The sequence below is a fragment of the Phaseolus vulgaris genome, chromosome 4 (genome assembly GCF_000499845.2).
Source record: "Phaseolus vulgaris cultivar G19833 chromosome 4, P. vulgaris v2.0, whole genome shotgun sequence".
Classification (NCBI taxonomy): Eukaryota; Viridiplantae; Streptophyta; class Magnoliopsida; order Fabales; family Fabaceae; genus Phaseolus; species Phaseolus vulgaris.
The window spans coordinates 27,307,294-27,325,820 of NC_023756.2; positions in this window are offsets into that span (position 1 = coordinate 27,307,294).

Below are 18,527 nucleotides of genomic sequence, written 5' to 3' on the forward strand. Positions count from 1 at the left end.
GTTTCCAGTTTTCAGAGTCCCCTGTTTCAGATTTTCTGTGCTTACTGTTTTGATCCAGAAAAATATTTACACTCATAGGAAAATTTTGATTCTCTGGAATTTGCAATTTTGAAGTGTTATAGAAAGGACAAAAAAAGAATTAGTCCAAAAGAAGCAACAGAAGCTACAGCTGGCGTAACTGAACACCAAAATTGCAAAATTTATTAAAAAAATTGGTGCATGCGTTTTGAGTGATTCCAAAGCCAGGATTTAGCTAAGATCTTGAATATCTTGCATATCAAATTTCAGAATCATATCTTAAAAACACAGCTCATCATAAATTGGGGAAAAACACGTTTCTGGCCCACAACATTTTCTAGTGGTGCTGTTTTTTTTATTTGGTCATCTAATTCTAGTGTCATTCTTAGGATTCTTTTGTGTGCCTACCTTTATTTTGGTACCTTTTATTTGCTTGCTTAATATTTCTTGGACCTCTTTCTAGTTGTCATAATCTAACTCCTTTTGGTGGTACTGTTTTATTCAATTAAATTGTTTCTTGCTTTTGTTCTTTGACCTCTAATTTGGTGCTGGAATTTATTTCTCCTTTGGTGCTTAATTGAATGGAAACTTGACTTGGGTAAGGTCTAGTCTTTTGATAGGTGCTGGAATTGGAGAATTAAAACCTTCATTCTAAGGGGAAACAAAGCCAAGGCCGAAACAAGCATTCTTGAAAAACACTAGAAACACTTGGAGGATCAACAAGCAAAGACAACAAGGAAGTGCATTTAGCAAAAAGAGGATCAACAAAGGGAGTTTTTCTTAATTTCCTTACAACTTAATTTGTGTTAATTACCTCTTAATTACGTTTTAGACGGTGAGTGTGTCTTCAAGGGCTCAAAGTGTCCAAGAAGCCTCACCTAGGGCCGACTAGTATAGAATTCTTAATTAGCAATTGTTAATTGTTTGTAATTGTCTTTTCTTTTGCTTAGTTAGTGACGCTTTGCATGATTATTTTGTTAAGTTTGTGATAAACCGTCTACCTTTGTTGATTAGTTAGCATACATTGTTTTTTTGCATTGAAAAAAAAGTTTTGATTTCTCAACTTAATTGTGTTCTAAGTAGTTTACTAAGAGGAAGTTTTGTGTGAAGACATTGAGGGATAGTTTTTGGCTAAGGCAAAGGCTTGGTACTTAAGTAGTCCTTTGTGACTCACCTCCCTTACCTGGAAAACTACCTTCTTTGACTTTCCTAAATTTCCTTAAGGTAAAATACTTGTATACACAAAGCTTTAGCCATGTCTTCTTCTTCTCATTCTACAAAGTCTATTGGAAGTGAATTAAAATCTTTAAAAACTCTTTTGAAAGAAGTTTCACAAACTGTGCAATCAATTGCATATAGACAATTGGAGAGTGAGACTAAACTTAATGTTTTGACTAAAGCAAAGGATGAGAAGTCTCACATTCTAAAAAAATTACCTTCTCATGCATATATCTCTAAAGATCATGATTCTTTTGGGGAGGGAAGCATTAGAGTAAATGATTATTATCAAGCACCCCCTAGAAGACATAGAGGAGATAGAAAAGAACAAGAAAACCCAAGAGAGGTTAGGGTAGAACAACCCCATTTCCATGGAAAAGAAAATATAGAAGCTTGCCTAGATTGGGAAATGAGGGTAGAAAAATTGTTTGCTTCCCATAAAGAAAGAAAGGAAAGAAAAATACAAAAGAAGAGAGGGGAAGTCGAAAGGGAAGCTAAAGAAAAAGAAGAAAAAGAAAAGCATGAGAAGACCCTTGAAGAACAAAAGGCGTGGGAGAAGAGTGTTCCTTCCCACAAGGTCATTCAACAAGACCAAAGATTTAAAAATACCTTTGAAAATATGTGTCTTGTTGAACAACCTCAAAGCCTTACCTTTTGTAAAGGAACACTTGCAAGCCTAAGTGAGAAAGAAGAGTCTTTAAAAGAAGCTTGCATAGATAAAAATGAAATAGATTATTTCTCATATGTGCTAGGATATCACCAAGTGAATGTCAAGTTTTTTATAAGCATCTACAAAAACAAATTTTTATGTGAAGTAGGGCCTAAAGAAACTTGTCATGTCTTATTGAGACAACCATTGCAAAGTGTACAAATCCTTAGAAACAATGGTTGTCACAACGAGACTATTCTTACACATAAGAGAAAAAGTCTTCATGAAGGAGAAATCATGGGACAAATTAGAGTTGATAAAACTCTAGAGCTTTTAAAAGGAAAACTTTTGTCCCCCATGAGAAAAGAAGTTCAAAGACATTACCTTAGGTACAATTCTTGTTTTCAAACTACACCCAAGGCAATGTCTCAAGAACTCTATACTCCTTCACCTTTTGCAAATGATCCTTGGGAAGATAGAAATTTCATATTAAAACTCCCCTAGGACAACAAAAGGTTTTGATTCAATTTTCATGGTTATGGATAAACTCTTCTTTAGAGAAGTGATACATCTTCATGGTTTATCCTCAAGCATAGTGTTGAATAGAGCTTCAAATTTTGCAAACCATGATTTCAGGATTTCCTTTGGAAAACTTGCAACTAAGTTGCACACTTTAAATTCTTATCTTCCTCAAACGCATGGTCAAAATACAATTGAAAATCTAGCTCTTTCTATTATGCCTAGAATAATCATAAAGGACAAACACAAGTCTAGAGATGAGCATACATACCATAAAGTAGTTCACAAAACTACTTGTATTTCTACTTTTGAGGTTATATGTGGGCTAAATCATCTTTCTCCTTTTAAGTTGTTACCATCTCCTATAGGATTTATGCCTAAAGAGAAAGTAACCACAAATGCACATTTCAAAATGCATAAGATGATTAGAGAACACATACAACAATCAAAAGAGAAACATTGTCCAAAGTTGCCAAAAACAAAAGAAAAACAAAAATGGCAACTTCATAAAATTGATTTGTATATAACTGCTTCAACTAACTCATTTGATAATTCCCCTAGGTGGACGTTTGATCCGGGAGGGCAAGCATAGTTGAAGAAGCAAGAGGCTGCTATCCGAGATCAAATCTCTAGATCTGAGGATAGATCTTCTCAAGGAGAAGGAGATGATGGACACCATCCATCCACATCCATTCCCCTAGCCATGAAGAAGAAGAAGCAATGGATTTGAGGACAAATCCTTTTCAAGAGGGAGGGGATGATGGAAGAGGCCCAAGCACAAGCCCACATGCAAGCCCACCAAAGGGTAGATTTGGGCCAACCATAGAGTTATGGTCAAGAGGATCCAAGAAGATGTTCTTTTACATGTTCAAATGCCATAAACTCTAGTGTAGAGTAGACTTTAATTTCTTGTCAAAATTAGCATAGGAACTTTATTTGTAATTTTCTTAGAATTAATTTTGGCACCTAAAACACCAACCTAGGTAAACTTAGAGTTTCTAAAAAACCTCTAAATTTACCAAGGCCGGTCTAGAAAGCCCATGGAGGGGGTGAGCATAAAAAACTAGACACACCCCTCCCCATGTGCTCATTTGTGCACCCATGTGCCATGTGCACCCATGTGCCATGTGAACCCATGTGCTTCACATTTACATTTCATTTGGCTAGCATTAGGGTTGCATTATGGTCCTCCTTAGCCTATAAAAGGAGGAGCCTACACCTTGTATTTTCAAGTTTATTGTGAGTAAAGTTATGCTGCCATTTTGTGCCAAGCTTTGCTTCTCCCTAGAATTCTAGGCTCTAAACTTCATCTCCTTCACCTCTCCTTGGGTTGGCCGAACCTCCCTAGCTTCATACACTTCATGCACCTTCAAGATCAACACCACTCTTAGGAGGATCTTGCTCACACACCTTCATAGCTTCCGCACCACTTTTTCTTACATGATTCAAGAAGACCTTCATGAAATGCCATCATGTAGTGCCTATGGAAGCTTGCCACATCTTATTAGGGAGACCATGGAAGCTTGCCACATCTTATTAGGGAACTACAAAGACAAAGTTTTATGTGATGTTGTGACAAGAAAACCTTGCATGATGGTCTCACTAACGAGATTTCCTTCACCCATAAGCATAGGAAATTTGTACTTAGTCCTTTACCACATTCTCAAGTGGTGAAAGACCAAATACAAATGAAACATAAGAGGGATGAGGAAAACAAAAAAAAAAGTGCTAGAAAAAGAGAAAATCCTTAGGGATAGAAAGGCGTGGGAGAAAAGTGTTCTTTCCCACAAGGTTGCTCAACAAGAAAAGCTTCTTGAAAACGTTTTGGAAAATTTGCTTCTTGTTGAACAACCAAGCCTCGTCTTTTGTAAAGGAACACTTGCATGCACTGCCACAAGTGATGAACTCATGAGTCTACCTCCTCAAGTAGAAAAACTTTTAAGTGAATTTGAAGATATATTCTCTAATGAGGGTCCATTGGACTCCCTCCTATTAGAGGTATAGAACATCAAATTGACTTCATTCCGGGGGCAAGCCTACCAAATAGGCCTGCTTATAGAACTAACCCCGAGGAAACCAAGGAGATAGAGTCACAAGTTCAAGACTTGTTGGAGAAGGGTTGAGTTCAAAAGAGCCTAAGCCCTTGTGCTGTACCTGTCTTGTTGGTGCCCAAAAAAGATGGAAAATGGCGCATGTGTTGTGATTGTAGAGCAATTAACAACATCACCATCAAGTATAGGCATCCAATCCCAAGGCTTGATGACATGCTTGATGAACTACATGGGTCATCCATATTCTCTAAAATTGACCTTAAAAGTGGGTATCACCAAATTAGAATCAAAGAGGGTGATGAATGGAAAACCGCTTTTGAGACTAAGTTTGGATTATATGAGTGGTTGGTGATGCCCTTTGGGCTCACTAATGCCCCTAGTACATTCATGAGGCTCATGAATCATACCTTGAGAGATTGTATAGGTAAATATGTAGTAGTTTATTTTGATGATATCCTAGTGTATAGCAAAACCCTAGAAGACCATCTAAGTCACCTTAGGGAAGTTCTTCTAGTGCTTAGTGTACCGTCCCGTATAAGGGCGTTGACTAAGTCAAGGTCAAAGTCAACGACTGGAAGGTCAAAGTCAACTCAAGGTGTCGCTAAGGCACGGCGCTAAGGCACGGCGTCGCCTAGGTGAAGGCGTCGCCTAGGTGAAGGCGTCGCCTAGGTGAAGGTGTCGCCTAGGTGAAGGCGTCGCCTAGATGAAGGCGTCGCCTCGGTGAAGGCGTCGCCCAGGTGAAGGCGTCGCCCAGGTGAAGGCGTCGCCCAGGTGAGGGCGTCGCCAGATCGAATAGTGTAAAAGTAAGGCAATCACGGTGTGGTTCCCCGATACCCATGGGTAGGAAAGACCATGGAGGGAGCGACGTCGTGGGAAAGCCTCAAGTCCCGATATCTCGGGAAAGTGATAAAGAGAAGGAAAAGGTGGCTTCAAGGCCATAGTGATAGTACCAGTGAAGGGCAGCCTGACTCGCGAAGTACCCCTGCCGCCCCAGAGACGCCTTCGGGACAGATACGACCCAAGAGGAAGGTCACGCCCAGGATAACCGGGTGCAGGGTGTGAGAGGAAGGCAGATACGCTCTCAGAGTAAGTGGCTAGATACTTGGGGGCATGAGTTGGCACCCAAAAAGCCACCCCTAGCGCAGTAGCACTCCCAAACAGGAGGACCCACACGTAGAAACGTCCCCAGATGGGCAGAAACGCCCCCAGATGGGGTCATGGCGTCGTGAGGCCCTCCACGTGTATGACAGCAATGCCGGAATAGAAACACCCTCTAGTCAGGTGCCAGGTAATTAAAGATATTCAATACAGTTACCCTTTCGAGCATTCAGGTACTATTAAGGCTCCCGAGCGTTTCAACGTCTTAAATGCGCTACGTTTCGTAATTAAGCGCTTTAATGAGTGCGTTACGTTTGAGATTAAAAGCGCTTTAAGGCGCTTTAAATGCTGGGGCAGCTTAAATAGCACTGGGAATGTCGGAAAAAGGGTTGGAACCTTCGACAAATTTAGGAGAAACTCTCTGGTTGCTTGCCCGTGCTTAAGGACTACGTACAAGTGATTGGAGAATATTTTTGCCTGAAGGGGACAACACACACACACATATACACAGTTTCTTTTACCACCTGCAGAGTGCCATACGCGGTGCTCAGATACGTGGGTGGACAGTTTTGGTGTTTCTTGCTGGCTGACTTGAGCGTCGGAGTGCAAACAGCCGATAGGGCGCCTCTTTGTCCTTCTTTTTTGCAGGAATTCACAGGCAATCAGTGGGAAGGAGTCCTTAGCTGACGGTTGAGGTCGCGCACGAAGACGTCCCGGTCAACCGGACGGAACATTTGGCGCCCACCGTGGGGCCGATATAAAACATCAGTCCCATCACACAAGTTCATGAAAATCTACCAGGTTACGGTAGTGCTGAAGGAGGTTGGAGTGACAATGGCCCCCACCAAACGAAGATCAGCGCGCGCAGCCCCCGCAGACCTATCCATGCAGCAGGTCCTGGAAATAATGAGGGGGTTGCAGCAGGACATGGCGGATTCGAAGATGGAGCAGGAGCGCATGCAGGCAGATCTTGACGCCTCGCATGAGCGCAACGAAGAGCTCCACCGTGTGAATGAGGAGTTGCGCCAGGGCCTGAGAAACGATAGGAGGCGGCCTGGGCACGACGAGATGGAGAATCACTCCCCACAAAGGGAGTTTTCCACTCCGTTCTCGCAGGAGATCCTAGACGCAGCAATCCCGAACACGTTTGCGGGACCCAAGGCAATTTTCACTGGGATGGAGGACCCGGAGACGCACCTCGCGGCGTTCCACACGCAGATGGTCCTGATAGGCGGCTCTGATGCCGCCAAGTGCAAGCTCTTCATGAGCACCCTGACCGGGATGGCTATGGACTGGTTCATCAGCCTTCCCGAGGGCCATATCACATCTTTCCGCCAGTTGTCGCGGTTATTCAGAGAACAGTATTTGGCCAACAAGGCCCCGCCGCCGGTCTCCTACGACCTGTTTGACGTGAAGCAGTATCAGGGGGAAACCCTAAAGGAGTATATCAATCGCTTCGGGGCCCAGGTCGTGAAAGTTGGTACAACAGAGGAGCCTATGATCGTGTACGCATTTGTGAAAGGCGTATGCCCAGGGCCCTTTGGAGAATCTATTATCCGCAATCGCCCTAGGACTTTCGCAGAGTTACGGCGCAGGGCGGTGGAGCATATCGCCTCGGAAGGGGAGGTATGTGTGAAGCGCACCAGTGCCGTGCCCTCACGCCCGAGGGGACCGGCGCGAGTTCAACCCGTCAGAGTCAATGAGACCACGACGGGGAGAAAGAAGCCAGAGACGAGACGCCCCTACGAGGCCAGAAAGCCCCAGCCTCGGGGCACCGCAGGAGGCGAACGCCCCACCAGAGAAAGAGCAAGACCGGCGAGGTACAACTTCGTGGTCGAGTTGAAGGATTTGATCGCCGTCCCCAACATAGCCGAGAGGCTGAGGCGACCGGCGAAGACCGACAAGGTGCTAGGGCCCCGTAAAGACTCTTGGTGCGAGTTTCACGAGGCTTTCGGGCACCAAATTGATAATTGCCTGTCGTTGGGCTACTAGCTAGATGAGCTGGTGAGGACTGGGTTTTTGAAAGATTATGTCGCAGAGTCCACCACGACCGCCACCCTGCCGTCGCCGGCGGATGAGCCAGCACACGAGATGCCTGTGCTTGGCGAGGTCCACACCATTGCTGGAGGTTTTTCCGGCGGAGGACCCACCGCCTCCCAGCGGAAGAAATACGCGAGGGGGGTAAATTCAATCGAAGAGAGGCTCTCGGGGGAGCCCTGGGAGTCAGATATTGTGTTCACAAGAAGGGATCTCCGAGATGTGGTGCCCCATGACAACGATCCCGTTGTCATCTCGGTCGTCACGGCTGGGAGAAAGGTCCACCGGGTGCTTGTTGATCAAGGGAGCTCGGCAGACGTCATGTTTCTGTCGACTTTTAATAAGTTACGGCTGTCCCCCGATCTACTGAGTCCCTATACGGGATGTTTGTATGGGTTCGGGGATAACCAGATAGAGGTCCGGGGGTACCTGGAGTTGAGGACTACGTTCACGGACGGAGAGGCCTCCCGAACAGAGAGCATTCGGTACCTCGTCGTTAACGCCAACTCTGCCTATAACATTTTGCTGGGCAGACCAGCGCTAAACCGTCTGAGTGCAATATCCTCCACCCGGCACATGAAGATGAAGCTACCGAACCTCAGTGGCCGGGTGATAGTCATCAGATCAGACCAAGAGGAGGCAAGAAAATGCTACGAAAACAGCCCGAAGACGAAGAGAGGCGTTTTCATGGTGTACGAGCGTCCACCAATCGCGGACGCAACGATGATCGAGGCGACGCCCGCTAGGCAGACCCCCGAAGAGCCCATAGCAGAAAGGGCGACGCCCGAAGCAGATGCGCCAATGGAGGAAGCGCACGTGGAGGAGGCGGCGCCCGTAGAAGAAGCGGCGCCCGCTGATGATGATAATAGGGAGCAACCCGCGACCAACATCCTAGAGAGGGAAATTGGCGGCAAAGCTTTCAAGTTAGGAAGCTCGCTAAACCCAGAAGAGCGGGAAGGGGTGGCGGAAGTGATTTCGCGCCACATGGATGCCTTCGCGTGGTCCGCCTCGGACATGCCGGGCATCGACCCCGATTTTCTGTGCCACCACCTCAGCATGGATGCCACGGTTCGCCCCGTGCGTCAGAGAAGGAGGAAATTCAATGAGGAGCGACAACAGGTGGTGAAAGACGAAACGCAGAAGCTGCTGAGTGCTGGCCACATTAGGGAGATTCAGTACCCTGAGTGGCTCGCCAATGTCGTTCTGGTGAAGAAGGCAAGCGGGAAATGGAGAATGTGCGTTGACTTCACGGACCTGAATAAGGCGTGCCCGAAGGATTCCTATCCGCTGCCCAACATTGACGCCCTAGTGGACAGCGCGTCTGGCAGCAAAGTGTTAAGCTTCCTGGACGCCTTCTCAGGTTATAACCAAATCAAGATGCACCCCAGGGACGAGAGCAAAACTGCGTTCATGACTGAAACATGCAGTTACTGCTATAAGGTGATGCCTTTCGGACTCAAAAACGCGGGCGCCACGTACCAGAGGTTAATGGATAAGGTCTTGGCGCCAATGCTCGGGAGAAATGTATACGCCTATGTGGACGACATGGTGGTGGCGTCGCAGAACAGGATACAGCACATGGCAGACTTGGAGGAATTGTTCAACACGATATCCAAGTACCGCCTCAAGTTGAACCCTGAGAAGTGTGTTTTTGGGGTAGAGGCCGGCAAATTCTTGGGTTTTCTGCTCACCGAGAGGGGTATAGAAGCGAACCCCGACAAATGTGCGGCCATTATTGCCATGCGGAGCCCGACATCGGTAAAGGAGGTTCAACAGTTGACAGGGCGGATGGCGGCGCTCTCGAGGTTTGTTTCCGCTGGCGGAGAAAAGGGGCACCCATACTTCCAGTGCCTCAAGAGAAACAGTCGCTTTGCGTGGACTGAGGAATGCGAAGCGGCTTTCGTCAAACTGAAGGAGTACCTGGCGACGCCTCCGGTTCTCTGCAAACCGGTAACGGGCGTGCCCCTCCGTTTGTATTTTACTGTAACAGATAGGGCCATCAGTTCTGTGTTGGTACAAGAGCAGAGCCAGAGTCAGAAGCCCATCTACTTTGTAAGCAAAGCCTTACAGGGAGCCGAGACAAGGTACCAGGCGCTGGAAAAGGCGGCACTGGCAGTAGTGTTCTCGGCTAGGAGGCTCCGTCATTACTTTCACAGTTTCACGGTGGTGGTAATGACCAACCTCCCCATACAGAAGGTGCTGCAGAAGCCTGATGTGGCAGGAAGAATGGTACGCTGGGCTGTGGAACTGTCGGAATTCGACATACAGTACGAGCCTAGAGGATCCATTAAGGGGCAGGTGTATGCGGATTTTGTAGCAGAACTTTCGCCCGGAGGTGAGCAAGAGGTGGAAGCGGGTTCACGGTGGCTGCTCTCGGTCGATGGTTCCTCAAACCAGCAAGGGAGTGGTGCGGGAATAGTGCTGGAAGGACCCGACGGCATACTAATCGAGCAGGCCTTGCGTTTTGCCTTCAAAGCAAGTAACAACCAAGCAGAATACGAAGCCTTGATTGCAGGAATGCTCTTGGCCAAAGAGATGGGCGCACAGAACCTCCTGGTGAAGAGCGACTCCCAGTTGGTCACGGGGCAGGTGTCGGGTGGGTTCCAGGCGAAGGACCCACAGATGGCGGCGTATCTCAAATACGTCCAGTTGTTGAGAGGGGCGTTCAACGCTCTTAAGTTGATACACGTCCCGAGGGAACAGAATGCCAGAGCTGACCTGCTTGCAAAGCAGGCCAGCTCAGGCAAGGGGGGTAGACAGAGGACAGTGATCCAGGAGACCCTCAAAGCTCCGTGTCGATTCGTGGAAGACAACAGGGTGGATGTCCTCCAGATTTATGCATCAAGGGGAAGGCCGAGGAGTCATTCCTCATTAACCCAAGATACGCAGAGGGCGCCCCGCATCAGTACGTATGCGAGTGTGTCTGAGGAAGAGCAGATGCAGGTTTGTGTCCTGTCCACGGGAGACACCTGGATGACGCCCTATAAACGGTACCTGGCGGATGGGGCCCTTCCAGTAGACCCTGAAGAGGGTAAGAAAATCAAAAGGAACGCCGTAAGGTATACCTTGGTGGATGGGGTGTTGTTCAGGCACGGTTTCACTCACCCTATCCTAACATGTGTCAGTGGCGATGAGTGCACCAGGATAATGGCAGAGCTACACGAAGGCATCTGCGAAAGCCATGTAGGAGGAAGATCCTTAGCCTCCAAGGTAATACGCGCAGGGTTCTTCTGGCCAACAATGAAAGAAGATTGCGCACGGCACGCCCAACGGTGTAGGCAATGCCAAAAGCATGCCGACTGGCACAAGGCGCCGCCTGAAGAGTTGCGGTCCATATACAGCCCGTGGCCTTTCCACACATGGGGTATTGACATCCTGGGCCCTTTCCCACTGGCAATCAGGCAGATGAAGTATCTGATTGTCGCCATCGAATACTTCACCAAGTGGATAGAGGCAGAACCCGTGGCACAAATCACTGCGCATAAGGTACAGCATTTTGTGTGGAGAAACATCGTGTGTCGCTTTGGCGTACCCAGGCGCCTGATATCTGACAACGGGACCCAGTTCGCCAGTCAGCAGTTGAGAAATCTGTGCGCTGAAGTGGGAATCAAGCAAGTGTTCGCGTCGGTCGAACACCCCCAGACCAATGGACAAGTAGAGTCAGCAAACAGAGTTCTGCTGAGGGGGTTAAAAAGAAGGTTAGAGAAGGCCAAAGGGGCGTGGGCGGAAGAGGTGCCAAGGATTGTGTGGGCATACCACACCACGCCCCAATCCTCTACTATGGAGACGCCGTTCAGTTTGGTGTACGGGTCGGACGCGATGATTCCAGTAGAAATACACGAAAGCTCACCGCGTTTTCAAAACTTTGTGGTGGAGGAGTCTAACGAGGAGAGACGGGTAAACCTAGATCTACTAGAAGAGGCCAGGGAAGAAGCTAGAATAAAAGCAGAAGCGATGAAGAGAAGAGTGGAGCGGCAATATAGCTCTAAAGTAAAGCCACGACAGTTTCAGGTGGGCGACCTGGTGATGAGGAAAGCTCACCCTTACGAGTTGGAGAATAAGCTGTCTCCCAAGTGGACCGGGCCCTTCAGAGTTACCGAGGCTAAGGGCAACGGTTCGTACAACCTGGTGATGGGGGCCCTATCCCGCGCAGTTGGAATGCAGCCAACTTAAAATTTTATTTCAGTTGATTTATGTAAGCAGCATGTAACAGTTTAGTTGAAGGGGACGCTCTTTTTCCCCTTTTGGGGGTTTTTTAATGAGGTCACCCTAATGAATGGAATAACCAGTTGAGAAAAAGAAGTGCTTTGGTTTTCAGCCATTATTTTCCCTTGTTAGAAGTAATGTGATGCGCCGCCTAGACCATGGCGTCGCCAAGGAGGAAGGCGTCGCCAAGGCCTTGGCGTCGCCCAGAAAGAGACGAAAGGAAGTCGCGCGGTATATGAGGCATATGAAAAGTAAAGTCGCATTGTAAAGAGTCATGATATTGGAAAATTGTTGTTACAAGCAATGTACAGTACAAAGTGCAAAAACACAAACAAGCCACTTCTCAGCGCTCATCAGAGTCATCACTGGAGGAAGGCGAAGCCCCTTTCCCAGCCCGCAGCGCTCGAGTAAGTCGTGTCCTCTTTTCTTGGCTTATTTTCGAACCTGCACAAAGGGAACAGATGTATTAGAGACACAGTGAAGAAAGACAGGCACTTTTAGAAAGTAACGAAGGCCGAAGTTGCCTAAGGCAATGGTTCTTACTTATGTACTTCTCAAGAGTCCTAGCGTTGAACTCCAAGCTGATCACCGTAGCAGAGTCAAAACCTCCCGCCTCAGCAAGAATCCGGCAAGCTATTTGATCACTTGGAGCCAGATTCTTGAGGGGTTTGGCTTTGAGGACCTTTTCCTCTCTCACCCAGTACAACGGAAACCCATCGAGGGCGTCGGGAACAAGATCAGTACAGCAGATCTTGAAGAACCGGCCTTTCCACCCCATGAACGAGCTTTGGAAAGGCGTAAAGAGAACTCTTCCGGGTACATTGCTGAGAGTTACCCAGAGGTTGTGTCTCTGTCTCTTCACCTCAAAAAAGTGAAGAAAGAGGTCAACCGAGGGTGCACAACCCAGAAACCCAAAGAGGACATCGAAGGCCTTAACAAAGGCCCAGCTGTTGGGGTATAGCTGGGCTGGAGCCACGTTGATCTCCGTCAGCAGTTCCTTCTCGAACCAGGAGAAGGGTAAGCGCACCCCGATGGTCTTGAACACCACCTGGTAAAAGTAAAAGAAAGGGACCCCGTTGTTGGCCCGTTCGTCGCCACACACTGGCTCCCCCAGAGTGCATGGGAGCACAGCGATGTCGTCATCGTGCCTCCTCGCGAAGGCCCGATGGTCGTAAGAACACAACTCCCCTTTGTGTTCTCGTACGGCCCTGGTGGAAAGCAAGCATGAACACTCATCAAGAAGTTCGCTCGAGGCCCAAGGGTACAAGTCTTTGGGACGGACCCTGGAGGAAGCATCGTGAGAGGACATTCTTTAACAAGATCAAGATGGCTGGAAATGCAAGAGTTGAGCGAGGGGAGCAGTTGGAACAGCCCTGCGACAGAGAAGAAAGGGTGCAAGAAGAAAGGGTACAAGAAGAAAGAACGCAAGTAGGTTATGAAGAGTGAGAAAATGGTGAAGATAGTTCCAGAGTTTGAAGAGTTAAATAAAGCGCCTAGTGCGCCAAACGACACGAACGGATGCACCGTGCGATTGATACACGTGGCAGAAGGTGAAAGGATGACGCTGGCACCACTGGTTTAAATCAGAAAACGTCGTATCATCCAGTGGTACGATGCGCCGTCGAAAATGAGCCAGGGGTACAGCAGGAGTCAGAAAATGAAATGACTAGATACCCCACCAACCATACAAGCAGCGCCACGTGGATCAAGTCGAATGACAGAAGGTCCCATCAGCTGTACAAGAAGCGCCACGTGCAGGGCACAGACAAAGCCTTGGGCTCTTCGCTATTATCAGGCATTGACCAAGGCAAGAATTAAAGTCAGTGTCGAAGCAAAGGTAACGCCCGAGGCGTTGCCAGGAAAGACGTAAAGGGCGACGACAGACGAGAAGGCGCAGGCGTCGCCAACTCAAATACCGACTGGCGTTACCTCCCCGATACCCACAGGTAGGAAAGACTGAGGAGGGAGAAGAAATCAGAGAAAGGCAAAGTTAGTTGCAGACGTCGCCTCCCCGATACCCACAGGTAGGAAAGACTGTGGAGGGAGACGAGACCGTCGAATGCCAGCGAGTCACTGGCAGGGTGTTCCCCGATACCTATGGGCAGGAAAGACCATGGAGGGAACAAAAACCCCCCAGTACTCAGCGTTTTAGACACCCGGGGACGATACGGTGCTGCTTTGGCAGGCCTCTCCTTAGGCGTGGGCGCCGAGTGTTAAAAGATCAAAGAAAGAGCCTTTCGGTATTAGAGTCGCCTCGTGGACGATACGGCGCCACTTAGTGGGCCTCTCCACGGGCGTAAGGGTTGGCGAGCGAGCCTACCCAATCATACCAAACCGCCCAACGAAGTGTGAGAAACGAGCAGGACACAGATAAAATAATTGAAGCGTATGAAGGGAAAAGATGAGAGTGAGATCGCATAGGCAGAATCGTATGTGAAAAAGAAATAAAGACAACCGTGCGAACGTCCCAAATCAGTAACAAGAGTGCGGATAGTTCAAAGAATTGCAAGTTTAAACGGAGAAAGTCAAAAGCAAGCGTAAAGAATAAAGGAATTAAGCTTGAAAGCGAAGGTGGCGGTTGAGAGACAGCGGTTCAGTCGTCCACGTCCATGGGCACGACCTTCCCTTCGACGACATGGTGCAGGGGGTCGCAGTTCGAAATATTGATGCCAGGGTTCTCACAGGACGCCTGGGTCAGAGCCTCCTGGAACCCCTCCTCGAAAGTACCCGCCATCTCCTGTATAAGGTACTTTTTCTCCTTCTCCAGCTCCTCAACGGCGGCGTCCCCAGAGGTCACCTGCTTCTCCAGAGCCTCTTTCTCAACACGAAGTCGACTGACCTCGACCTGTAGTTTGTCGTAGTCAGCCCGGAGAAGGTCCATGGCTTTGGCCTGGGTGGCCATTTCCCCCTCCATCCGCTCCGTCTTGTCAGCCTGCTCACGGCAACGGTCCGTCAGGTCCTTTTGAATTTCTGCATCAGCTTTGAGCGATTCCTGAAGGCCCGTTACCTGGACTTGGAGGGCGACTTCGCGAGTAAAGAAGCCAGCCTGGAGCTCCAATGCCTCTGCCAGTTGCCTCTCAGTTTCTGCTTTGGACTCTTGCGCTTGCTTCAGAGAGGTTTGGTAAGTTTCTTTCTGGCGCCCCAGGGTCCTCATTTCCTCCTCCAGAGTGGTCGCCTTTGTTTCCAAGGCGTGGAGAGTTTGGGCTTGCATGACCGCGTTTCTGGCCTGGGCGCGCCATTCAAGGGCCACCGCCAAGAAGGCCCCCAAGTAGAAGGGCATGCCTTCCTTCCTGTCGGTGCCCTCTGGCAGAGTCCCGCCACTGAAGCCCCTCATTAGATGCATAATCGGAGGAGGGATGGCAATGAAGTCAGGGGCGGCGGCGACGGAAGCAGGAGAAGCAATGGTTTCTGCCGGCGGCGGAGGCGGAGCAGATTCGGCGCCTTCGCCCCTTTCCTCTTGGAGTGTCATGGGAGGGAGTGAGGTCGCGCTCGGGGGGTTATCCATGAAGGGGTTCCCTCCCTGGGGCGACGCCTCTACCGAAAGAGGAACCCGCGCAGATTTTCTTCTTTTGAAGGGAGCCACGCCTTCTGAGTCCTCATCATCTGATGGAATCTCCAAAACCCGTTTCCCTTTGTCAAGGGGGGTTGGAGCCGGTGACGAAGCCGTGGCTAGGGGAACAGCGGCGATGGGAAGAGGAGAGCGAGGAGTCTGAAGTGCTGCGAGGCTGTGTGGAGACGACGGAGGTGAACTCAAGGGGGCCTCGGCGGTGATCGGAGGAGGCGGCGACAGAGTCGGTGGGGGAACCGGATCGGCAGCAAGGGTGGAGGAGGCGCCCGCCTTGGCGGCACGTGCCTCCTTCATTGCCTTCGCCAGCATCATTCTCTTAGAAGCGCCCATTACCGATCCTACATCAAGACAGACCAAACAGCAAGGGTTAGTCCTAAAACAGCTACGCGAATTCACGATACGCGAAGAGACATGAAATGCAAGTAACATGGTACAAGTGTAAAACAAGCATAATAGTATGGGGAAACAAACGATCGATAGCAGGCTGCTTATAGCACAAAAGATGAGGGGAGAGCCCCTTACCAAAATAGGTGGTCAGGGCGTGGGCATTGTACTCGTTGGCCACCAGCTTCAAGGTATCAAAGACGATCCCCAACCCCGCCAAGGCTTTGCTAACCTCCCTATTGGCGGGGGATAGCTCTTCCAGGGTTTTGGCCCTGAGCAATTTGGGGCATTCCGTCCAGTAAAGGGGGAAGCCATCCAAAGCTGTGGGATCATGCTTGGCGCAGCACACCCTGAAGAACTTCCCTTTCCAGTTCTTGTAAGAATTCTGGAAGAGGGAGAGGAGGATCCTGCCAGCGATCCCGGAAAAGCTTACCCAAAAGCTTTTCCCCTGTTTTTTCACCTCAAAAAAATGCAGGAAGACATCCACGGAAGGAGGAATGCCCAGGTATCCACAAAGAATTTGAAAGCCCCTCACAAATGCCCAGCTATTGGGATGAAGCTGGGCGGGGGCAGTGTTGATTTCAGTAAGAAGCTCCCGTTCGAAGGGAGTGAACGGGAGACGCACTCCTACGCGCTTGAACACGGTCTGATACATGAAGAAGAAGGGTGTCCCCTTCCTAGGTCTGTCGTCCAAACAAACAGGTTCCCCAGGCCTGCCGGGACGGACGGATATGTGAGCGTCGTGTGTGCGGCAGAAGGCGTTAAAGTTGTACAAATGGGGATCCCCCCGGTGAGCTTCCAGGTCCTGGAAGGAAGTCAGGCTGGTGCATTCACGCAGGAGCTCATCGGAGGCCCAGGGGTAGAAGGCTTTGTAGTTGGACTTGGGGGTCGTAGGGGAAGAATCAGGCTCCGCGTTCGCGCGCGTCATGGTGAAAATAGATAGCTGGAGAAAGAAGAGAGGAAAAAGGGTTTAGCAAGTTTAGCCATGGCAAGAAGGGGAAAGAACCCCAGGAAGCGTCACCCACGCGGGAAAAATCAGAGGAGGAAGAAGAAGCGGAGGAATGCAGCAATACGTGAATAATAACAGTCCCAGGCAGTTCAATAAATCAATCTAATGCGACGAAGGGGAAAGGTCGTGAGTATCCGAGATCATACCTTTGCTATTGGAATGGAGGCAGCAGAAGGCACAGGAAGGAGAGAATCGCAGTCGCAGAGAGAAAAAGTTTTCGAAGGCGATGAACAGTGCGGAGTTGCAGAGTGAATGAATGTAACAGTAGGGTGAGCGCGGGGTTTGGGGTAACTTAAACGTTACATTTCGTAACCCAAGAGGCGCAAATTGAGGGCCGCAGGATCGAGCCACGCGTCAAAAGGTCGATTGCCCAGGGGAAGCGCAAGGGTCTCAAAAGGAGGGCCACGTGATGGGCCACGTGGCGCGCGATCAAGGGTAGCTCAAAAGGTGTAATCATCCCCATTTCAGGAAATGTCCAATCGCCCATTAAGAATACCCCTGCGGTTCAGAAAATGTCGCGTCAGTAATTCGAAAATTTGCTGAGTCAGCAGAGAATGACACGTCATCGGGAAAGCACGTGGATGGCGGGGGCAAGGCTTTAGTCTTTGCGCAGAAGACAAGTCTTCGGCTTAAGACTGGGGGGCTTGTGTACCGTCCCGTATAAGGGCGTTGACTAAGTCAAGGTCAAAGTCAACGACTGGAAGGTCAAAGTCAACTCAAGGTGTCGCTAAGGCACGGCGCTAAGGCACGGCGTCGCCTAGGTGAAGGCGTCGCCTAGGTGAAGGCGTCGCCTAGGTGAAGGCGTCGCCTAGGTGAAGGCGTCGCCTAGGTGAAGGCGTCGCCTAGGTGAAGGCGTCGCCTAGATGAAGGCGTCGCCTCGGTGAAGGCGTCGCCCAGGTGAAGGCGTCGCCCAGGTGAGGGCGTCGCCAGATCGAATAGTGTAAAAGTAAGGCAATCACGGTGTGGTTCCCCGATACCCATGGGTAGGAAAGACCATGGAGGGAGCGACGTCGTGGGAAAGCCTCAAGTCCCGATATCTCGGGAAAGTGATAAAGAGAAGGAAAAGGTGGCTTCAAGGCCATAGTGATAGTACCAGTGAAGGGCAGCCTGACTCGCGAAGTACCCCTGCCGCCCCAGAGACGCCTTCGGGACAGATACGACCCAAGAGGAAGGTCACGCCCAGGATAACCGGGTGCAGGGTGTGAGAGGAAGGCAGATACGCTCTCAGAGTAAGTGGCTAGATACTTGGGGGCATGAGTTGGCACCCAAAAAGCCACCCCTAGCGCAGTAGCACTCCCAAACAGGAGGACCCACACGTAGAAACGTCCCCAGATGGGCAGAAACGCCCCCAGATGGGGTCATGGCGTCGTGAGGCCCTCCACGTGTATGACAGCAATGCTGGAATAGAAACACCCTCTAGTCAGGTGCCAGGTAATTAAAGATATTCAATACAGTTACCCTTTCGAGCATTCAGGTACTATTAGGGCTCCCGAGCGTTTCAACGTCTTAAATGCGCTACGTTTCGTAATTAAGCGCTTTAATGAGTGCGTTACGTTTGAGATTAAAAGCGCTTTAAGGCGCTTTAAATGCTGGGGCAGCTTAAATAGCGCTGGGAATGTCGGAAAAAAGGGTTGGAACCTTCGACAAATTTAGGAGAAACTCTCTGGTTGCTTGCCCGTGCTTAAGGACTACGTACAAGTGATTGGAGAATATTTTTGCCTGAAGGGGACAACACACACACATATACACAGTTTCTTTTACCACCTGCAG